General features: G+C 31.8%; 1 non-coding gene across 1 annotated transcript; it reads right to left on the minus strand.

Annotated features, from left to right (window-relative positions):
- Positions 1 to 1,877: 1,877 nt before the first annotated feature.
- On the minus strand, positions 1,878 to 1,949 carry Trnac-gca. The gene has a single exon. It is a non-coding gene; the product is annotated as a tRNA-Cys (tRNA).
- Positions 1,950 to 23,879: the final 21,930 nt, after the last annotated feature.

The following is a 23,879-nucleotide window of genomic DNA, read 5'->3' on the forward strand; positions in this document are numbered from 1 at the left end:
ATTATCCAATATTCTCGATTTTTTTGGGGTCCAAATTAGTCTAGAAAATGATTTTTCTCCAAATCGGATACAAAATAATATATTATACATCTACGGGACAAAAGCTCGGCTACGTCTCGAGCGATAATGAATATGAAATCTGAGAAATTATTTACTTGCTCCCGTGGTGTGTTTACTATGCTCGACGGAGGCGGAAAGCGGCAACTTTGTTTAGCACAGCGGGTTTTCCGTCTGAAGAGGAGAAAAAATTTTCCCGATTTTTTGAAAATTTCTTAAAGCATCCTATGGAAAAATTGATGAAACCATTGATGAAATTTTGTATCAAAATTTGATGAAACTTGGTTTGTAAGCTAATTTTGACCCAAAAATACAATAACCGTGTTTATTTAACGATCGAGTGAATAATTTTTGAGATATAGTCAGAAATCGAGTACAAGCATCAGACTGTATCTGCCTCTTATCGTAAGGTGAAATGGATTTTTACCTTTTTGAGCCCTACTAAACCTTAATCATCCAAATACAAGCACATTTGGATAGTTTTGCGAAAGAAAAATCGGTTTCTCAGACATCGATTTTCAACTGAAGAAATCGCTCCAGCATATAGGCATTCGTATAAGATTTCAGTTCATATTTTGGAAACTAACTCGTTCAATCGTCAAAGTGATCCGTTTTTTGTATTTTTTGGGTCAAAATTACCCTAGAAAATGAATTTTATCCCAATCGGACATAAAAAATTTTCCCGGAAGTGTGCAGTTTTTGCAATATACTTACCTTTAAGAGAAGAAAATTGTTAAATTATAATCTTGCACGAAGTTAAAAACCTTTACGATCCATTTATTAATTCTAATGTTTCATTTATGTATTATGGAAGTAAGTAATGTGATGTATTTGAAATAATATTTTCCTATACAGATTTCAATGTTTATATGTTGTATTATGTAGATTTTGTATATTGTCAAATTTACTATACATGTGCTTTTGTACTAGCACACAGCATACACATATAGTAAAACTAGATAGACAAAGATAACAGATCACGAAATACAATGTATTAAACAAAGATATCAATATAAATTTATATATACATACTCAACACACGTACGGTGAATACGAAGTATAATATAGTAAGTAATGTGTGTTGTTGAGAATAAGAGAAGAAAACGGTCAAGCTTTCTAGTTAGTCTGTCTATCTATATGTCTGTCTGTCTAGATGGTTGAATGTGTATGGTGTCCGTGTGTCTATCGGACTGTTTTTAGTTCTATTTAGTTACGTTGTGAAACAGGAATATAGTATGGAACATATAATATAATACTATACTAAAATTGAAGGGTTCTCAGGTGTATGTCTTTATGGGAAAATTATGAAAAATATTATTCGAAAATAATGTAAATAAGTCTAATCGTTTGTCTAGAGATATCAGGGATCAACTTTCAGGGAGAAAAATAATCATTTAAACGAAAATTGAAAATACCCGGTAAATTAAACTTTTTATTACTTTAATTTAGGTGTCCTCCGACGATTCAGATTTATATAAGTTCAAAAAGATTGTTGGCATAAAACGGATTGGAAAAGGAATAGATTGATAGCCTGATGGCGGCTAAGCTATTTCTATCGGAGTGAATATCTAGTTGTACTAGCGTAGTAAATAATTCTTTTCGATATCTTTAACCATCTCTGACGCTAGGGAAAGTATTAAGAATCGGCCTAAAATATTAAGAATCGACCCATCAGCCTGCATGACTATGCAAAATTTTAAGTCGATATTCCTATAAATAACGAAAATATCAGGATGTTTTCATCTTAAATGCGAAAAACTGTATATCAGTGGCTGAATAACTATATGAAATTTTAAAATGAAACAAAAATAATATCAACTAGGGGACACCCGGGTTTGAACCGGGGACCTCTCGATCTGCAGTCGAATGCTCTACCACTGAGCTATATCCCCTTGTTCATAATTGAAAGAATCACTCTTTAATTGTTTTCTATTATACTTCGATTTTACGAGATACGTTAGAGCAAACCAATCGTTTAAACCTACGAGAAAAATTTTTAAAATGAAAACTTTAAAGTGAAAATGAAATTCAACGGATAGTTACCCATGGTGGACATTTTCCTTGATGATGGTCGATGCTCTACATATACTTACATGTGTGTTATGGTCCAATGTAAGAGATGGACATAGTTGAAACAGTACAAAATAGACGAAGAACAAACTACCTACAAATATATATAAACAAGCAACATAAGAAGATGAAGAAAATTGTTAGTAGTAGTGAAAACGCTCTTGCTCTTGGTTACTTGCTTACGATCGATGCAGCATCATCATATGTCCGTTAGTTTGTCCGTCCACCTCCACCATGTGTAACTCAGTATAATACTTTGCTTCTTCGTCCATAATAACATCCTGATCGAAAGCATTTGTTTTTATCCAAACTAAGTATTTACCGTACAAACTTTCCTCTAGGAGGTATTTTGAGCTGCTGATTAGGAATCCGATATCCGATTATATTCGCCGATCTTTCGAAATTCGTGCCATTTTTTGCCACAAATTTAAACTAAACTAAGTAAAATAAGTGTTTATATTATATTAGATTATGAATAATAGAATCCGTGTAATCGGACATCGAAGTCGTAATCAACGGTCAAAAATACCTACTAGATACAAAAAAAATTTGAGTACATATGCTCCTCGCTGGGACCCTATGCTCCTTTATGACTAGATTAAGTTGGTTGAATGCTCTTTGGGATCCTAATAAACAAGTTACAAAAAGTTTCATTGAAATCGGTGCTGCTTTCTTACTTTTCCACTTTGGACACTTTTTTCTGACTTATTCATATTATTAATATGTCGTGTAAAAACAATGCACTTAATTCAATTTTGTCTCCTTAATTCTAATTATATGCATTTTATAGAATCGTTAATTTAGGTGGACCTTAAATGCCAGAGGTACCTTAGAAACATTTACAGAAAGTACGAGAGTATTCGTACTACACTCGGTAAGAACTATGTTCCTTTTGTACCTTCGTAAATTATAAATGTAGCGCTTACTTTTTTATTTCCAAGATATTATTCTGAAAACTAAAGATACTAATTTAGAAGTCAAATACTTGTTTTATTCTTTAAAGAATTTAATTTTAAAACTACTTTTACTTTGTTACTGTATCAATTACTTTTAATATTAATTTAAAAAAGACCTACTTCTGATTTTGTAGTCAACCCAATGTACGTATATTACCAACATTTGGTTTGATCAGGATATTTATTATAACATAACATAAAATTTCCTTGTACTTACTTTGCAATTATCCCTATTATCTTTAACTTCTGATAATATTTCCTTTAACTTCTAATAATATTAATCTTTAACTTCTATGAAAAAGTTGAATCGTTTAAAAAAGTTTTAGTTTCCAAGGTGACCTAGGTGAAAATGGTCGGTTTTTTTTGTTACACTTTTCTTGGTTTTACCTCCTAACTAAAACAAATCATATTGTACGATATCGTGCGATAAGGAACAGAATTCCAAAACATTGTTGGTCTGGTACCTAAAGATCATATTTATGATAAGTTGTGTGTATATGTAGTCCTGTATAGTCCGTTGTTAACTCACTCAAAGTGACGCCCTCTTACCACCATCACACACTTTACACTTCCCGGAGGACTTTCACTCTCCATCCGGACTTTCGCTGCACGCGTCGTTTTCGTCCACCACCATCCTTCACCTTCTAGTTTTCTCCGTTCATGTATATACATACATGTGTGTTAGTGTTTCTCTTCGACTACCACGAGTTCGACTACATGCTGTATAACCAAGCAGCAGCATGATGCTTCCTCCTCTTCAAAACGTATATCTACGTTAACGTATACTACTCTCTACTCTACTCTCAATAGAGAAGAAGTAGTCGTTCCAAGTTTCACGTTTATAATTCAATATACATAAATTTTCAAATAGGAATTTCTCTCTATCAAAATAGGTGCTCGCACAATGAACGTATTCATTCTATTTCCTATTGTTCTAAATAATTTTTTTTTTAGCTTGTACATTTTGTGTCATTTAATTCTCCAAATAAGTTTTAATAATTACATATTCATCTGGTCAGTCATTTTATAAAATTTAACAAATGGAAATAAAACCATTGCCTGAGTTAATTGCTGAAATACCCTATTCGTTGTGTGCGTAGCCAAGGTAGGGGCAATATGGTCGATCCCAGCGCTTCCAGAGAAAAATTTTGGCGATAAAGAAGGCTGTTATGACTAATTTGCAATTCTTTACATGTTAATGTTATAGAAAATGTCAAATTAAAATTATTGAAAAACACTAATTATTTAAACTTAATGCATTAAAAATTGTGTAAATAAGAAATCAAATTGTACAAATATAATTTTTTTAATGTAAATTATCATAATTATTTATTTAAATTTGTGAAACAATAATATTAAATTTTCTATGTAAGTTATAACTGCAATCCATAGAATTATATATGCATCCATGGAAACCGCCTCCAATAAAACTCACGCACGGTGCGAATATAGACAGTTTTGAATATCAACGCCAATATTATGCGAAAAGCTTGATGTTTTATTATATGAATATATGCCGAAGTCTAAATCAATTCTGAATCCATTTAGGGGGAGTTTGTCGATTATTTTAATAAATAAATGACTTCAAAAGTAGGCATATTTAACAGTGTTAAATATAAGTCTTAAATTTGCATTAAGTATGCACGACAAGAGAACGAATAACTAAATATCACGCCAATCGATTTTGATGATTTTTTTTTAGTGATAAATTAGTTATTGTACTTCAGATTCACTAAAAATTATTTAAAAAAAACTTTAAACTTTTAAGTTTTTCTTTTCAAGTCGGTTTTCTTTTTGTTAAAAGTTTTTTCGATTACTATAAAGTATTTGGTGCCATTTTATCAAAATCTATATGTATAGATTTTCGATACTGGTTAAATTCTTGCAAACAACGTTTGGGCTATTTTTATTCAAAAGTATTCTACGATTCTAATAGTTTTGATAAACATCTACGCTGTGTGGTTACATAAATTATCCTCTTTCTTGATTTGCCTGATAAAATAAATACGTTAGATATGATCTTGTATCATTAGAATTATTGAACTAGTCGAAATTTGAGACAAACTCTGTGAAGAGGTAATATAAAAAGCATTCTAATTCAGAGCTTTTGTAGTAAACCAATTGATTTGAATTTAAAATACTCATTAATTAGAGGTTTTGTATTGATAAAATTTTATACTAAATACTCTATTTAATACCAAAATAATTGTGTTATCTCTGTATATGTTATTTATAATAAAATAACTATAGTAAATGTTTAGAGACCAAATTGAAAATTATTATCATTAAGTCCATTTCTGTGATTGGTCAACTAAATTTTAAAATTATTATTTTAAAATAATATAATAATATATATATTTATAATACACAGATAATTTAGTGTATGTTTTAAGAAGAGAGAAATATAGGGAAAATTGAATTCGACCGACCACACTTTCACTCTCTCCTGAAAAACAACATATAACACATACATTCTCTCATAAACTTGCCATCGGCGTTGAAAACTTCCACACACAAAACTAAACGAACTATCGTTGCTATTGCTTACCAGCTTTTCCTCATACTCTCACAATGTGTTATTACACACGAGTTAAGCATTTCCAGATATTCACTACCAACTCTCTTTATCCCATTCTCTAACGAAACAAATTGTTTCGTTAGAGAAAGTACACCCCCTCCCCCCTCGTTACCCTCTCCCTCTATCCTCCCCGAAATTCGACGTACTACATACATGGTTCTTTAGAAATGTTGGAATTGGTGGCTCTCTCTAAAATACAACCAACTTCATCAAAATTTTCTATGTATGCATGCATAGGTAATACATGTATGTATATATATGGAGTGGGAGTATGAGTGGGGGACCTAGGCAATGGGTGAGTTTAGAGGGTGGTTGTTTTATATCTCGTCCACATACTTGTTGTGTGTGTGTGTGTGCACAAGTATTTGTGCGTAATAAAATAATGTAAGAGAGTGAGGTTGTATATAAGGTTGAAGGTATAAGACAAGGATATGATCAGGTTTCTCTGGAAGTGTGTGTGTGTTGTAAAGGAGGAAGATTTTCCAACATATATGATGGTGTGTATATATACAGGACGAATTTAAGGATGAAGATATGAGGATCTCATGTATGTATATATTATATATACATATAGGTATATGTAGAAAACAGTGGCGAACGCACGCAAATACGCAGAAAAGTGGACACTCGAGAAGGAACATTTTCAAAATTCAAAATATTTGAGTTCATCCGCTTTCTCTTTAAAAGATTTCAACCATATTCCAAGAGGTATGCGAGCACAAAAGATTAAACACTCTCATGTACTTTGCCATTAATATCCTCACCGACATCCAAGTAGCACTAAAATCCTTCAGCTCGGTCTCTCTAAACCCAAAAGTGGCACAGGACTACCGAACGTCTTCTCAAAGGAGCTGGACTGGGACACAGGGAAATTTCAGGGAATTGTGACGCCGATAAGTTCTTGGAGTTTCCTGAATGATGATATCTTAAAAAAGAACAATCTTAGATGGAGGGAGGAATGCACTTGTGGTACTACAAAACAGATATGGTCTAAATAAAATCGTAGGCGTTACGAAGATCTTATATCGCTTTGAAAGGCTTCTGTAATCAAAATTGTTGCGGCTATTATATGAGCTGTCACAGTGGGAAGTAGGAAGAAACAATGTCTTATTTTCTTCACTGTCGAGATCTTGCCATGAGCCGAAGAACTCACTTGAGAAAGCTTTTCTTTAACGATCTTTCCAACCTTAAGTTCGTTGGCGTTGAATCACTTCTTTTTAAACAGCTTCAAATGGTTCATCAAGTAGTGACCAGGGATTTGCCAACCCTTTCCCGGTATCAAAGCGGACTCTTTCATCAAAACGGAAAAAAGGCGAACAGAAAATATTGTGAGGATAGTTTTCATTCTCGATAGTTTCTGCTGAAGCTACGAAGTGTTTGGAAAGTTAGTATTGGGCTCTTTTGATTCTCTAGAAAAATGGTGAAATATTCCAATAGTTGAGATCGACAAAGATAATTCTTTATTTTAGAAAATATATGTAAACGGCACTGTTATGGCACGTAGAATATAGATGAGTTGTATTGGAGGGTAAGACGATATGTGTATAGTACTATTCTAGTACTGCTTGCTTTGCTGGTAGAAAACTAACTAGATGGACAAAGCATCTACAACGTACATATAGTGCTACGGTATACGAGAGTATAACTACGAAAATGAAAATATACATACGTATAAGATCTCCATATTAGTACACGACGTCCTCATAAGTAGAATCTTTTGATCACTTCATTTACGCATCCATAAAACTTGTTGGGAACAGATTATTTTAAATAGGTATATGCCGCAGTTTTGGTTGGAAATTTGGTCTTGGTGCAAATGTTTTTATTGAACAAGAAGAACTGATTGACAGAGTTGTTGTTCATTCTAAATGTTTCTGCTGACGATCTCATCTTAAGGGTACGAAATGATTGAAAACCTAGAATGTGCCCTTTTAGGCTATAGTTTAAAATCTGACAGTATAGTATTCAAAATCTGATACAATAGGAAAGAGCAATACTTTTTTTTTTGCTTTAATAAAAGCTCAATCATGTAAAAAAGCAGAGAAAAACTATAAAAATTGAGATAAAATCCCATCCAAGATTTTTTTGCATCTCTTTCTAACAAAATAGAATTCTGCATGGAGTTCATGGAATAGAAGAATGTCCTAGCAATTTATGTAGGTATTTGATTGTGGATTGGCATTTAATATTACGGTACTTTCTTCGGAGAGTACAATATGCAATTTGATTTTATGAGATAAGTTTTGATATTTATAAAAATTCTTGGTTATTCTAGTATCCTGAACTATGTCAACAAAAATTTATTAAAATATTTTGTTTTCTTTTTCCACAAATAAAAATGTCAATGATGTCAGTCAAGGTTACATGAATATGAGTATGACATTAACATATTAAAACTTTTTCTAACACATATATTATCATAAATACAAAGTCATATCTAACACTATATTTACACGCAAACCGTGGAAAAAAATGTATGAATTGAGATGAGGACATTTTGACACGCTTCGAAATAACAAGTCTGTTGAATTTTTCTATGAAGTAAAGTAAGAAGAAGTAAAGGAAGTCTTTGGATTCTGGTGATTGACTTTCTGATTTTCATGATCTATTACTTAGTGCTAAAGAAAACAGTGGCATGACTAAAAGGATTTTCTAATAAGATCCGCCCATATTGTAGCTTTATTTTTCTCCCCCAGCCGCATAAAATATTTTGGAATCCAGGAAGGTTGGTCCTTAAGAAAAGTAAATGTAATGTACGAACCCAAAATTTCTTAATTTGTTGCTCGAATCGTTTAACGTACACTTAGGTTAGGCTAGATTAAAGTGGCTGTCCTGGAGTGGGACGCACTTAGACTAAAGAGTCCGTTGTGATACCGAAAAAAAGGGTTGCTGCATCTCCAGCCACTTCTCTATGAAACATTTGGGCTGTTTAAGAAGAGCAAGATTGAAGAAAGGCTGACTCAAATGAGTCATCTCCTCGTGGCAAGAGCTTTAGTTAGCTGAACAGTGAAAGACAAAATGAGACATCGTTTCCTTACCTTACCCACTGTGATAGCTTCCGCAATAGTCGTGATAAACTGGTAGGTTCAGTCGTTCAGCGTGCCTAGCACATAGCCAGTGCCTTATATTGGCAGCAACGATTTTGCTTATAGAGGAGTTATCAATAATCTAACTTAGACTAATCTGACCAAGAAAAAACATTTGAAGGTTTTGATGACATCCAGTATTTAAATAGATGTGGAGGTAGTGTGTATTGAAGGGTAAGACGCAGTCAGTTTTAGTATATATAGAAAACGTAACTAGATGGACAAGGAAATTGTACGTACGAATGTTATAGCATTGAACGTAGAATGAACGTAATAGTATAGTGTATACATATTATAATGTAGAGTGTATGTTCTTCAACATACCTACCTCATACCACATCATTTATGACCATGAACGCCCTCTCACTACTACCATGTATACCATAGGGTAAGATGTAGTACCTATCTTAAATCAGTCCCTTAGTTTCTATTTGCAGGGAGTATAGCAGATGGAGGGGACACCTAAATTAATCACAGTGCTATTACCTTGAATGACCAAAACAATTATATTAATAACTAGCTGTGAACTATCCGCTATGCTGAGCAACATCCCCACTTGCACCCCTCCCTCCACATTTCCTTGCGTGGAATAACAGTTTTGTAATGTACTCGTCATGCTCTTTTATTTGATACCCCACTTAGGTATATTTGTACATATTCGATAATTCCTTCCCACTTTCTCGCTACACCTTTCTACCCTCCGAAGGTTAAAATTAGATAAAAACAATAGATCTTTGAAGCTGGTTGTATATCGTGTCAATATTTGAGCTTAATCGATGCACAACTTTTTTAGTTTTTTGAAGCATATCCCTTTCAACCCCTTACTCTACTATAATATGGATGTATTATACATAAAAACCTTCCTCAAAGCAAAACCGCATCAAAATCCGTTGAGTAGTTTCAAAGATTTAAGCGTACAAAGGGACATAGGGACAGAAAAAGCGACTTTGTTTTATACTATGTAGTGAAGTAGTGTGTCGTTACTATGATAACTTTCTGAAATGAAACTCATGGATGGAGCGAATACAGATATTAATATTTACTGGGCAGTATTTATATTGGAATGAGGGTATTTTAACAGAATGCGGATAGGCTGAAGATTGATTGTCCATGCAGTTTTGTAAGACTTATAAATTTGTGATTCTTAGTTCTATTTACAACGTGACCATTTCATATTAGGCTAAATTTTAAAGTGATATGCCTTGAATCTATGAACCCAATGTACTATTGATACATGATATGTATGCAATAAATTTTACAATTATATTCTGTTTTTTTACGGATCACTAAGCGAAGTATAAGTGCCAAAAAAGAAGTAGTATTCAACCCAAGCTACTAAAACTACCAGTCGAATCAATTGAAGAACGTTCATAGGTAGTGGATACTTTTATACGTATACGATTCGATAATATGCATGTACAGTATGGGAAGGCGAAGAATAAGTGGGAAAGTTGTGGAACCCACGGAGTAAGGGATGTCTGTAAAGAAACATGGAAGGTTTTCAATGCTTTAAGGAAACATTATCTATGATGCTGTTCCTTAGAACGAATTGTAACGAGTATATGTTGAAAAGGGTGCCTTCAGGTAAACTCGATGCGGTTGATTCTAGGTATATTAGGATGTGAACCATGGTACATTCAGATATTATACCATGGTTAATACATCATATTCGCACAGTGTTGAGGAATAACAATATAAATACATGCTATGTCTATTGTGATATTTTAAAGTATGACTTAAAAAAACTTAAATGTAAATTTTTGACTCTAGGTACAAGACCTTCCCGTACAGATGATGAGATGAGATGTAGAACACGTGGTGTTACTACACACACACACAGAAAACTTGGTAGAATGGGTGGCTAAGGAGACCCCATGGTTCTGTAAACTTACTATGTATATATATATATACACCATATTTGTACTTCTCAAAGATCAATACCTCGACCAACGTCCAACTGAGAAACGTTGCGAGTGAGAGTGTTTGACCATCATCATCATCATCAGAACAGCAAGCAAGCAAGCAAGCGTACGTACGTTCTCTACGTACAGTCGGAGTATTCGGAGTATTCTCGTTTCTATGTACCATATACGTATGAAGGTACGGAGAGAAAATCCTTAGTTTGCTATCTTATGTATATGTGTAGATGTGTGGTGGCCAGCTACAAGCTCTGTACGTGTATGTGTATATATACAGCTCTCTCAGAGAGTGAGCTTCATATAATAATATTCGTGTTTTTAAGAGCATCACACAGAAACTCACTCCCTCCACCATATTATTTGAATTTTCACTTTTACTAGTTTTTATTTACTGTGTGTTACAGTCGTCAAATACTTTCGTTTTGTTTGCTGACGTTAGATTAACAGATTTAGTTGCATTGAAAACTCTTGCTGAAAAGAAAAATCCTTGGCGAGAATAGCTACTAATAGTAGAAGTAGCTACTATTATTAGGTTAGGTTAGGTTGTGGTGGCAGTCTTGAGGTGGGACACACTTAGGCCATATCCCCTGCCACAACTACATGAACCATTTTCAGCTTTTTAAGAACAGCAGGAGTGCTTTGACGTCAACGGACTTTAGGTCAGAGAGGTCGTCAAAGAAAGGCTGGCGCAAAAAAGTCCATCTCCTCATGGCAAGAGCTGGTAGCAGAGAAGACAAGACATCGTCTCCTTCTCCTCCATACTGTTACAGCTCCGGCAATAGCTGTGAGGCTCAGGCGTTCAGCATGTCTACCACCTAGCCAGTGTCCTGTAATAGAGACCCTTGCAAGCGATTTAAAATCTTCAGAACGCCTACGATTGCATTTAGACCATATCTGTCTTGCAGTACCACAAGTATGTTCCTCCCTACATCTAAGATTGGCCCTTTTTAAGATATCCTCTTTAAGGATCAGCTTGCAGCTCACGAACGGAAGTCCCGGAATATCTCTGTGTCACGGTATCCATACCAGGTTTACATTTATTTGTTCCTCTAGCTTATTTAACTATTATTGGGAGAATAGAAAAAATTTGTGAAATATGTCCGAAAAGCCTAGTAGTGTTGAAAAAACAAACCATAAAGCCATAAAGGCCATTAAAAGTAAATCGACATTTTCGATATAAATTTTGAATATCGCGTTACAAAAATAATGATTGGTCAATTCTCGTATCATTCTTGAAGCACATTGTAGTTAATATAAAATGTATATAGATATCAAGAAATGTGCATATCTGCGGAATATTTTGCTCGAATGGACATTTTTCGATTATATTGACAGATGTGAAATCGTAATGAATTGGTTATCGAGAAGACGAGTTGAGAGTTGAGTTTTTGTGTATTGTATGAAATCTGTGTGAAGCATATACATAAAGCACAAAGTATTAAAGCACAAACGAGCAAGCAAGCTATTTAATACCTCAGCATTTCTCATTTCAATTTCGTTTTGTGTTCGTTACGTTTGCACTTCATATATTTATTATTATTATTATTATTATGATTTGAATCGCTTCAATAACTTTTATTTGTTTGGGATCGCATTGCCACCAAACGCGCCCACTCATCATCGCGTCCATAAGGTATCCCTTACGTCCAATATATTATTTAGCTTTGTGATTTAATATTTATTCTCCAGAAAACGTTTACAGGTATTTTGTTGGATAAAAAAAATTTAAATTCATGTCCAATTAAGTTGTTAATTTGTAATATAATATAAAAACCTATCTATGGTGAGTATGACTTTTACAGACAGGTATAACTTTCTGATTTAGAAAAGAAATGTATTCATTACGAGTATAAAATGGCACGCAATGATCATGACATGCGACGTATTAACGAAATGTAATATTCTTATATTCTTCTATAATTATTTTGTTATTTCCATTTCTATCATAAATGCTTCTTGGTAATTTACGAAGGAAGAACTTTCTTGGTAGTTTACAACGAATTGACTCGCTAAAAGGAAGCCAATCACGAAGCTTCAAGTATGTATTTATCATTTAAAACTTCCGTGATGACCCACGGTCTCTTGAACGAGTCTCTGACCCACGAGTGAAAATATATATCAGAATATCTTGTGAAAATGATATATCAGAATAAAATATTTCTAAAAACTTTTCTAGATTTCATGAAACTTATTATCTAAGAAGTAATCAAATCTTGATTTGAGTATAAAAATAATTTATATTTATTGTTGGTATCGACATTGTTTTTCATTTCTATATGATGGGCAACATTTTCATGTTTAATATTACATACAGGAAAGAAAAATCAAATTATCCATCTTTATTTACTGCTTTTTCTATTCTTTTTTCACCCGCACACTTGGGCTGTAGGTAGATATATATGTACTAAAGCTTTCAACGGATTTTCATCTTGACTTATACTGACTGGTACAACTATTTGTAATACCTACTTACGGAAATAATACAGGTGAATTAGACGAATTGATAGTTATAAGTTTTACCCCTATTTTAATTTTATTCCAAAACTTTAGTGCCCCAAAAAAAGATCCCATAACTCTCAGAGCCAGTGGCGATCCAAAACTGAAATTTTTTGCAAAAATTTTTCACTTAACAGATAGAAGAGTGTACATAAATGGTTCCCTGTAATCGGTTTACGAGTGTAAATATTAAAATAATTTTATAACTAGTGTGATATGGAATGTAAAAACTGGACAGATTGATAATTTAATAGTGTTATATATTGAAATATTTCAATAAATTTCAAAAATTTAAAATACGAATATTGCCATGAAAATCGGTAGATTCTAAAGCAACTTCTTCTAATAACTTTTTTCGATTCCTCTAACCATCTCTGGCGCTAGACAAAATATTAAGAATCGGCTCTATTTGTCAATATGTAGTAGGTAGGCTGACTTTAAAGTTCAGATTTGGGTTAAGTATCTTTAAAATAGTAACCCATCATCCTGTATGACTAAGCAAAATTTCAAATCGATATTCCTATAAATAACGATAATAAGATGATGTCTTCATCGTAAATGCGTTACACTGTATACAACTTCGTTTTTCAACTGTAAAATACTTCATTCTTTGCAAGATATTACCTTATACGAAGTATCTGATAATTTTCTGATCGGCCATGAGTTCATTTTTGGTATGATAGTTGACTTTCAAGACAATGTTTCCAAAATAGAAACACACATTCATCCTTACCTTCTACGATCATTATCTAAAATTTAATTTTTTGTCTTCATTGTGAAAATGATTTTAGGTTGTTGATCAGTAACTTAGATTCTTTGGATTTTTTCATAAAAACGTGGATATTTCTATATGATTTTAATTTCATTCTGGCCTAAAATGACCTGCCTAAATAAGTATTAGTTAAAAAGTGCTATTTAGATATAAGAATAACATACAATATTACAATACAAAATATAGGTACTAATTTAATAATATAATATATACAGGGCGTTCTGTTATTGACTGCTGATCGTTATCCTGCAGAATAAGCTCATAAAGACGAAGGAAAAAGTTATTTTCCACTTTTGGATCTGAAGTCTACTTTGCGAGATAATTAACAAAATAAATTAATATATCTTTATCGAATCACAGTTCAATAACATTTTGAATGAAACTAATAAAACACTACTTAAAGAGAGGATGTGTTTTACCATAGTGGAAGGCGTCTCTAAATGCAAAAATTATTACAAAAAAACTGTATTTGGCTACTTTTGTTATTATAAAAACTAACCCATTAAAACCTACACTACGTTTCTTGGTAAATTAAGTGTTGTACGCAAGTAATCGTGCGAATATCACATACGTTAAGCATATGTTTGACAAGACGGACAATTGTTCGTTTTGAAAATTTTTTTGTAAATTATTTTCAAAGTATTCACAAAATTCATGGATAGTTGAATCGATAAAAAAAAGTTTTAGTTTCTTAGATAACACATCGTTGGCTTTCAGGGTCGTTTTAAATTGTTGCACATTTTTTGGTTTAACTCCCCAATCAGCATACAAATTATAACGTACGATAAGAAACATAGACCCGGAGAACTAGGTCTAACATGATACACCCCATCCAACTCTGCAACTTTTGTTTAAGTTACTTTTTTTAAGCTATTAGCCATTCATTAAAATGGTTCACCTGTATATATTTATATAAATACGCTTTGGTTTTCAGTTCAGATTACCTTATTACCACTGTGTATAGTTATTTATTATTACTAACTCATTATGAATTGCGAGTGTAGCTATCTAGTTGCTATAGTAGATAGTCATCACCCTCTAACTAATAGTATAGTTACAATACCCATCCACCCTCTATCATGCACCCTCTATCATGCACCCTCCTCCCACCCCCACCTAACATAATGGTGTCAGGTTTTGTGATGTTCATATTATAATATGTAGTAATTCATCCAACAATATCTAATATAATATTTTGTTTCGTGTGTAATCTAAACTACATTGTACTATCTGGCTGCTATCATTAAAAAATTCTATAGTTACTATACTTTACTATAGTTAGTTTTTCCTTTCATTCAATTATCGTGCGTGGCTTTTATATATTTTTTTTTAATTTCTGGTTGACGAGGAAAGGGGACTCAAATATTTTTTGTAAAATATATCTTCTAAATTAATGGGGATATGCAAGGATTGAATAATAATAGGGATTTCAATAAAGCTTCATAAATACATTTTTTGATTAACAAAGTTCATAAAAATCACAAAAAATTCCTAGGTCATCTCAGGGCTTTTTATTATCATTTTATCGTTCAATGATTGCTGAAAAAATGATGAATCATATAGGTTATCCTTTTCAATTGGATATTTCTATATCAAAAAATCTATAGAGTGTGATAAAAAACTATCTAAAATATTTAGACAATCTTGTAGAAAAAACCAAGATCAAATTTTGATAGTTTTTGGCAAAGTTTGTTAACTGTCTTTCAAGTAAGTATCCATGTTTTTGAAGTATCGCGTATTACGCCCACTGCTAGCTACAGTCAAGTCAAGCGCGTGAAGTTTAATTAAAAACAAGCGTTGAGGACTTCCTCCTCCGTACCATAACAAATGGTAACATTATAATTTAACTCCCTCCAACTTCAAATTTTATTACGTAATTTAAGTACAGCCTCTTATATAATTAAACCATTTTTGTTGTTTCTAGATATTAACGGGTGAAGATTGGAATGCCGTAATGTATGACGGAATTCGAGCATATGGAGGTGTTTCTTCTTTTGGAATTTTGGCGTGTATTTATTTTATTATATTGTTCATTTGTGGTAACTGTATCCTTTTTAAAAGAAACAAAAATACTGTCAAAATTATTTGTGTGGGCATGGATGTTTAAATCCGAACAAGCATTTGACGCTGGCGCGATAACATATACGCCCATTTTAAAGCGATTTCAGGCTATATTCACGAAACTATTGATCCAATCGTAAAATGAATACGATTTTTGAATTTTTTGGGTCAAAATTACCTTATAAACTGAGTTTTGTCGAAATCAGAAATCAAAATTTTTTTCCCATTTTTTACAATTTTTTTAAGGGGTACCCCTTTAAAAAAAATCGAAAAAATCGAGAAAAATTTTTTATTTCCTATTTCGCCAAAACTAAGTTTACAAGGTAATTTTGACCCAAAAAATTCAAAAATCCTATTCATTTTACGATTGGGTGATTAGTTTTTAATATATCGCTCATTTCATAGCGCTTCTGGGCTATATTTCGGAAACTATTGATCTAATCGTAAAAAAAATACGATTTTTGAATTTTTTGGGTCAAAATTACCTTATAAACTGAGTTTTGTCGAAATCAGAAAACAAAATTTTTTTCCCATTTTTTACAATTTTTTTAAGGGGTACCCCTTTAAAAAAAATCGAAAAAATCGAGAAAAATTTTTTATTTCCTATTTCGCCAAAACTCAATTTATAAGGTAATTTTGACCCAAAAAATTCAAAAATCATATTCATTTTACGATTGGGCGATTAGTTTTTAAGATATCGCTCATTTCATAGCGCTTCCGGGCTATATTTCGGAAACTATTGATCCAATCGTAAAATAAATACGATTTTTGAATTTTTTGGGTCAAAATTACCTTATAAACTGAGTTTTGTCGAAATCAGAAATGAAATTTTTTTTATCGATTTTTTCGATTTTTTTAAATGTTATTTCGACATATGACCTTTTCCCATAAATACGATAAATTTTCTTGGCCATCGCTGTCGATAATCTAGCTGATGCCGAATCTTTAACTGCAATTGAAAAGGAATGCAAAGAAGAGGTGAGTATTTTAAGTCACAAACCAACTTTCGATAATTTATCCATAAATTAATTTTAGGCAGAGAAACAAGGCAAGTCGCACAGTCCAACACCAGCCGAAAATGAAATTGACGATAAGGGATTGGACTCAGAGCACAGTTTAGAAGATGAAGTTGATGACGGTCAAAATTATGATACCGAAAAGTAAGTCACTAATAAAAAATTTTCGGAAAAGTATCGTTTTAGTAAGTCATTTCAGAAAAGCGGAACAAAAGGTTGTCGATGATATAAAAACAAAATTTTAATTTAATCAAAGATCCATCATTTGATGAACAGAGATGACTATAGTTAGAGTATTGATGATTGAAGAGCGATATCTATACTATCAAATTTATAAGCATCACTCGCACACAATATATTATATATTTTTGTAGTTGCGTGATATTGTAAAGCTAAAAATAACACATTATTTGACTACAATGCATGTATTTGGTTTATATGTATGAGTTTTGTATAAAAGTATATAAGGCACTTTCGACTTAAAATTATCCAAAGAATACGCTCTTAATCCATCTCAATCGAATCACGGAACACGCTGTATACTAATCAATCAATTTATAAACTTTCTCTTCTCATGTTGTTCTCATAAAATATACGCACCTGATATAAATTGAATATTTTTATTCTACATAAGTTAATTGTTATATCTATACTATTAGCTGTATATAAACTACCCCTTTAGCTTCAAACTACCACTTTTTGATGAGTTTAAGGCTTGGGGGGGGGTTGCAAAGGGTATGATAGTAGATTTTTAAATCATTTAATTTATTGAATTATTATACTATTTAGAAAGTATAGTTTGATATAATTTTTGTGTATGCAGTGAATGAAAGGCTGGCTTTACTCGTGTTTAATTTTAATATAAATAATAATAATAAATAATCTAATAAGAAATATTTTTTTTTGCATTATATCATTTTGTAATTTATATCAAAAAATTCATTTTTATATTTAATTGTTTTATTCAGTTTAATATTTTTATTTATAATTTATGTAAATTGTTAGTTACTTTTTTTAGAAGGGGGTAGTTTAAATAATTTTTTCGGTGGTTTTTGTGGTTCTTCGTATTTTGTCAATATAATGGAAAAATAGATCAAGGTTTTCGGTTGTCTTAAAATGCGTAAACTTATATTGACAAGCCAAGGTGAGTACAATTCTTTGGTGCTAACCCAAGAGATTCCTGATTTGATTGATGGCGTTAAAATCATTAAAAAAATAAAACAGTTTTACAATTAATTAATTTGTGAACTGTATATCTTATTATTATAAATGATTATTTATAATAACAATTTATTTTCTAAAACTTTGCTTGTGATAAACACTTCTAATTTACTCATATTAATCGAGAAAAACCACATTGTGTTATTGTCTCCAAGCTCCTTTTCAATTTTCAATTTCTTAAACTTGGCCCAACTACACAAAATCATACTTTTGGTAAAAGGATGGTAAATTTTTCCATGACTTTTCTCAAGTTTTAAGGGTTTATTTCGGATAAAACCTGGCGGATGTTAGCTGCAACATTGCAAGTTTGTTGATACAGACGCGGCTCTTAAGAAAACTGTACTAGTAGAAATTCAATGGCTTATTCTTGGCTGAACTTTACGCATACTAATTTACATAGAAACATAGAAAACTGAAATTTGATCACGCCATATTTAAACGCATAGATTTAAAAAAAAAGTGTATTAAAATAAGTACTGATTACGATTTCCGCAATAAACGATTTTATCAGAAAGTTAAGAACTTATAACATTTAGGTGTAATAAAAAGTTTCGAACAACAATTTTTCATTTTCTACGTGTATTCTAGTTGTTTAAACTAGGTTATTTGCCACATTGCACATACATTTATATAGAAAATTGCAACAACAAAAAAAGCAATATTTATTGTATAATGCAATTTTATAAGAATAATATTTATTTTAGAAATTAAAAACTTTTTTAGTATTTATTATTTTTTGATAACTGTTGTTTTGCAAAGCCAAGTTTTTGTAGTTTGTTTGAGAATAAATGGTTATGATTCCATATAGCTGCTCTGTGTATAGATATTTAGATATGAAAATGAAATTATTATTGGTTAGTTATGGTAAACATATTATCAACGATGAAAAAAAAAACTACTAACTTTCTGCTGCCGTGTAGAAAATTTCACAATATAAAAAGGTACGAACTTTATGAAATAATATTTATAGATAAAATTATATTCAATGGTTACAGAATGATTCAGGAAGATTTTATAACACTTTTTGTTATACCGTGCCTTTGATTCATACTTTCGCATAGTAAATCTCACGAGAGTGGGAGTGTACATACGTGTATATTCATTAAGCAATGGAATAGGAAAGATATAGTTGTCGTCTCCTGGAATTTTCGGATAATTCGTTATATAATCCGTCGAAAGTCGTACCCGAGGGTTTTTGAGGTCCCCAGGTACCTCGGAGATAAATTCTGTTGTGCTGTTCACGCTCAGCGATCCAAAAAACTCACGAGGAACGAATTTGGATCGATTATATAACGCATTTACCGAAAAAATTTTTGTTTTAGATAACAAGAATCCATCTTCCATGGTCACAAAGTGTTTACTTCAAAGAAGGTTTTTTGGCCGATTGAGGGTCTGAGCTATATATCTAACCCAACCCAACCCAACCCAAATCTTATTTCTGCCCTGGACCCCACTCAAATTTCTATACCATGTACATATGAAATATATCAAGGTATACTAACTTTAGTACCAAGTTTGTAACGCTTAAAAATATTGATGCTACTTGCAAAATTTTGGGATAGTTGTTCCTAAAATCAACTAATTGACAGACTGTCCGTCTGTCCGCCTATCCATCTGTAAGCACGATATCTCAAAAACGAAAAAAGATATCAAGCTGAAATTTTATAGCGTGCTGAGGACGTAAAAAGTGAGGTCGAATTCGTAAATGAGAAACAGATCGTCAATTGGGTCTTTGGTCCGTAGGACACATCTTGTAAACCGTTAGAGATAGAACAAAAGTTTAAGTAGAAAAAATGTTTCTTATAAAAAATCAACAACTTTTGTTTCAAACATTTTTTCAATAACATCACTGTTTACCTGTGAGGTCGCAAATTAGGTTCAAATTGAACAGTATGTATTATAAGGGAATATCAGCTATGTGTATGTGTGACATGTATATATGTGTTATGTGACAGTGTAATCAACACATATCTATACATGTATTTCAATAATTAACTCAGTCAATTGTTTGTTTTCACTTGTTTTTGTATAAATTCTTTTTGTACGCCACATAAACATGAATGACATGTTATCGAATAAACAGATATTATTATCTACTCAGTGGAATTGTCGACGATTATAGAAGTCACGAGACGGGCAGCAGGCAAGCAAGCAAACAAACAGCTCAGGCATATGAAATAAACATGATAATATTATTATTTTAGATGTGTTAGAAGTAAATACATTCATTCATTCAGAAGGTACAACACTATAAACTAGAAAGGAGTTAGATGTTAGAAAGTATAGTTGTTACATGATGAGCTGCTTGCTTAGTTTAGCTCTTAGTAAACATATACAACGATCATGTTACTTTTACTAACTTTTAGTCACTTATATTACTAGTAGAGTAGTAGCTTTTTGCTAACATAGCAAGCTACTAGTTACATAGTTACAAATGTAATAACATTCAGCAGAAGAGAGTGGTCTGGTCGGTCGTTGCGTTGTAGGCAGAGGAGTCAAAATACATTTTTAATAAGTAAAAGTGAACCCACGTGTTATAGTATGAATTTATAGTGACTTGTACGTTTTGAGCTGTGAGCTACTGTCTCCTACGTAGGTGAGTGAATTTTTACTATATTTTGAACACTCAGTGACATATCATTAGCGAATTGGAAATTTTCAAAATTACTCTATTCCTGAGTTAAGTTTGCATTTTTTTTTTCAAGAGGAAAATTTAGTCTAGTTAACCATTTAGTCAAAAAATAAAGGTGTCGTGGGACACCCGGTTGGAACTATATTCCTATCGTATCTTCGTATATTATAAATGTAGTGTTTACCTTTTTACTCAGATTTGCTTTTGTTTTTGTGTTTTTTTTCTTCTGTATTATCAAAAAAAATAAATTTTTTAACTTTCTGACGTCATTAGAACCCAAAAAATATAATTTTGCATCACATTCAAATTTTATCCAATTTTGATAAACCAAGTATGTAATCCTACTAAATTTGGGTCATACTTTTCAAATTTGTGATCCAAATTAACCTAGCTCTAATAGGTTTCAAGAATGCGGGGTCCTCTCCAGGAATTGAGCATATAAGTGATAGCTAGAGAAAAATTGACATTACAGCTAAAAAGAATGACCCAAAATTAGTGGGTTTCAAAAAAAATTCCAATAAGATTAGATCAAATTTGCCTGTGTTATCAAAAAAATCGATTTTTTAACTTTATGACGTCATCAGAATCCAAAAATTTTATTTTGCTCTATCACATCCAAATGTTATCCAATTTTGATAAACCAAGTATGTAATCCTACTAAATTTGGGTCATACTTTTCAAATTTCTGGTCAAAATTAACCTAGGTCTAACAGGTTTCAAGAATGTGGGATCCTGGTCCCGGAATTAAGCACAGCCGAAAATGACCCAAAATTAGTGGGTCATTATTTTACTTAATTCAAAAATAACACATTCGCTAACGATTAGTCACTTTATAGACATTTTTTTGATGTTTCGCTGCTCACCTATGTATCCGAACTAATCTCTCTCTCCTTCCACTCTGTACTTTTCTAGCTCTTTACTAATAATTTATAAATGAGAAAATAATATTCTATTTTGTGGGTCAACATCTCTGACTGGTGAATGCTGTGTGCCTGCCTGCCAGGCTGGTGGTGTGTGTATATTTTTGGTAAGTTTCATATCATTAAATATTAATAGTGTTTAAATGTCCCCATCTATAATTTAAGAGTGAAATATCCATACACTATACCGCACAGCAAACACACCAGAGTAAAACTGTCACATTTATTCATCCCTCCAACCATCCCTCTTAGATTATCAACCCATCCAATACCACCCCTATATAATGGGAATTGTTTGTTATTCTTCAATCAAATTGAATATTTTAGTCACTAAAAAAAAATAATTTGTGTGTTTGTAGGATGATGATCGTAGTTATACTTATTATAATATTTATAAATTAGAATTTACAATTTAAAGGACGCGTTCATCAATTTTGGGTCATTAATAAAACTTAATAAATTTTTGATTAACAAAGTTTGCAAAAATCACAAAAAATTCCTAGGTCGTCGGGGTTTTTATAATTATTTTATCGTTCAAAGTTGGCTGAAAAAATGATGAATCATATAGATTATCCTTTTCAATTGGATATTTCTATATCAAAAAATCTAGAGAGTGTGATAAAAAAACTATCTAAAATATTTAAACAATCTTGTAGTTTATAAAAATACCATAAAAATTTAAGTTTGTCGATGATATAAAAACAAAATTTTAATTTAATTATCGAGTTCATCGAAAATCCATCATTTGATGAACAGAGACGACTATAGTTAGAGTATTGATGATTGAAGAGCGATATCTATATTATCAAATTTATAAACATCACTTGCACACAATATATTATATGTTTTTGTAGTTGCGTGGTATTGTAAAAATTACTTTACTGCAAAGCAATTTGGTTTATATGTATGTACCGTGCAATAAACCAAAACTTTTTTACAATACTGTTGTAGGTTTACCAGTTTTTTTTACAACGGATTCGTAAGAATAATTTCAGGGAAAAAGGTATGTAACCACGTACATGAAGATGCATTGTTCTTTCCTGCAGAGAAGTTAATTTTTTTGCTTGTATTTGTATTTATTTTTGGTTGCTAAATTTATATTTAAAAAAATGATTAAAATTTTATATTATTATTAATGGTGTACTTTTGTTACTGGTGCGTTTGTTTTCTCTGATATAGCATTGTTGTGTCTTTTATATATCAGCAGTACATCTATCTACATTCTACATGTTATAAATTATTAGATATATTTTAAATCAATATAATTACCATACGAACGTTTAACGTTTTTTATACCATGTATATATGAAATAGTATATTAAGTTTAGTCCCAAGTTTGTAACGCTTAAAAATAATGATGCTAGGAAAAAAATTTTGTCATAGGTTTTCATAAAATCACCTAATTAGTCCATTTCCGGTTGTCCGTCCGTCCGTCCCTCCGTCTGTGGACACGATAACTCACAAACGAAAAAAGATATCGAGCTGAAATCTTTACAGCGTACTCAGGACGTAAAAAGTGAGGTCAAGTTCGTAAATGAGCATCATAGGTCAATTGGGTCTTGGGTCCGTAAGACCCATCTTGTAAACCGTTAGAGATAGAACAAAAGTTTAAATATAAAAAATTATTCCTTATCAAAAATTAAACAACTTTTGTTTGAAACATTTTTTCGTAAACATCACTGTTTACCCGTGAGGGCGCCAATTAGGCGAAAATTTTATAATATGTATTATACTTGATTATCAGTTATGTATGTGTCACATGTTTGTATGTGTAATGTGATAAAGAAATCAAAACTGACTATGCATGGTATTTCAACAGTTAACTCAGTCAATTGTTTGTTTTCACTTGTTTAAATATTTAGTTTTAAATTGGTTTAAAATTATTTATTTATATGTTCGAATAATTAAATATTATACCACTTCGTGGTTTCATTAAAAATTAATTAGCCAAAGTTTTAAAGTTTCATTTTGATAGCTTTATATTTAAAGTTTTAAACAGTTATTTTAATAGCGTCTCGTTGGCGAAAGAAAATGCTACTCTAGTACTGTAAAGTTTGAGTTTAAAGTAAAAATTTGTGCAAGCCTTTTGATTAAA

This window comes from Chrysoperla carnea, chromosome 2, assembly GCF_905475395.1.
Source record: "Chrysoperla carnea chromosome 2, inChrCarn1.1, whole genome shotgun sequence".
Taxonomy (NCBI): Eukaryota; Metazoa; Arthropoda; class Insecta; order Neuroptera; family Chrysopidae; genus Chrysoperla; species Chrysoperla carnea.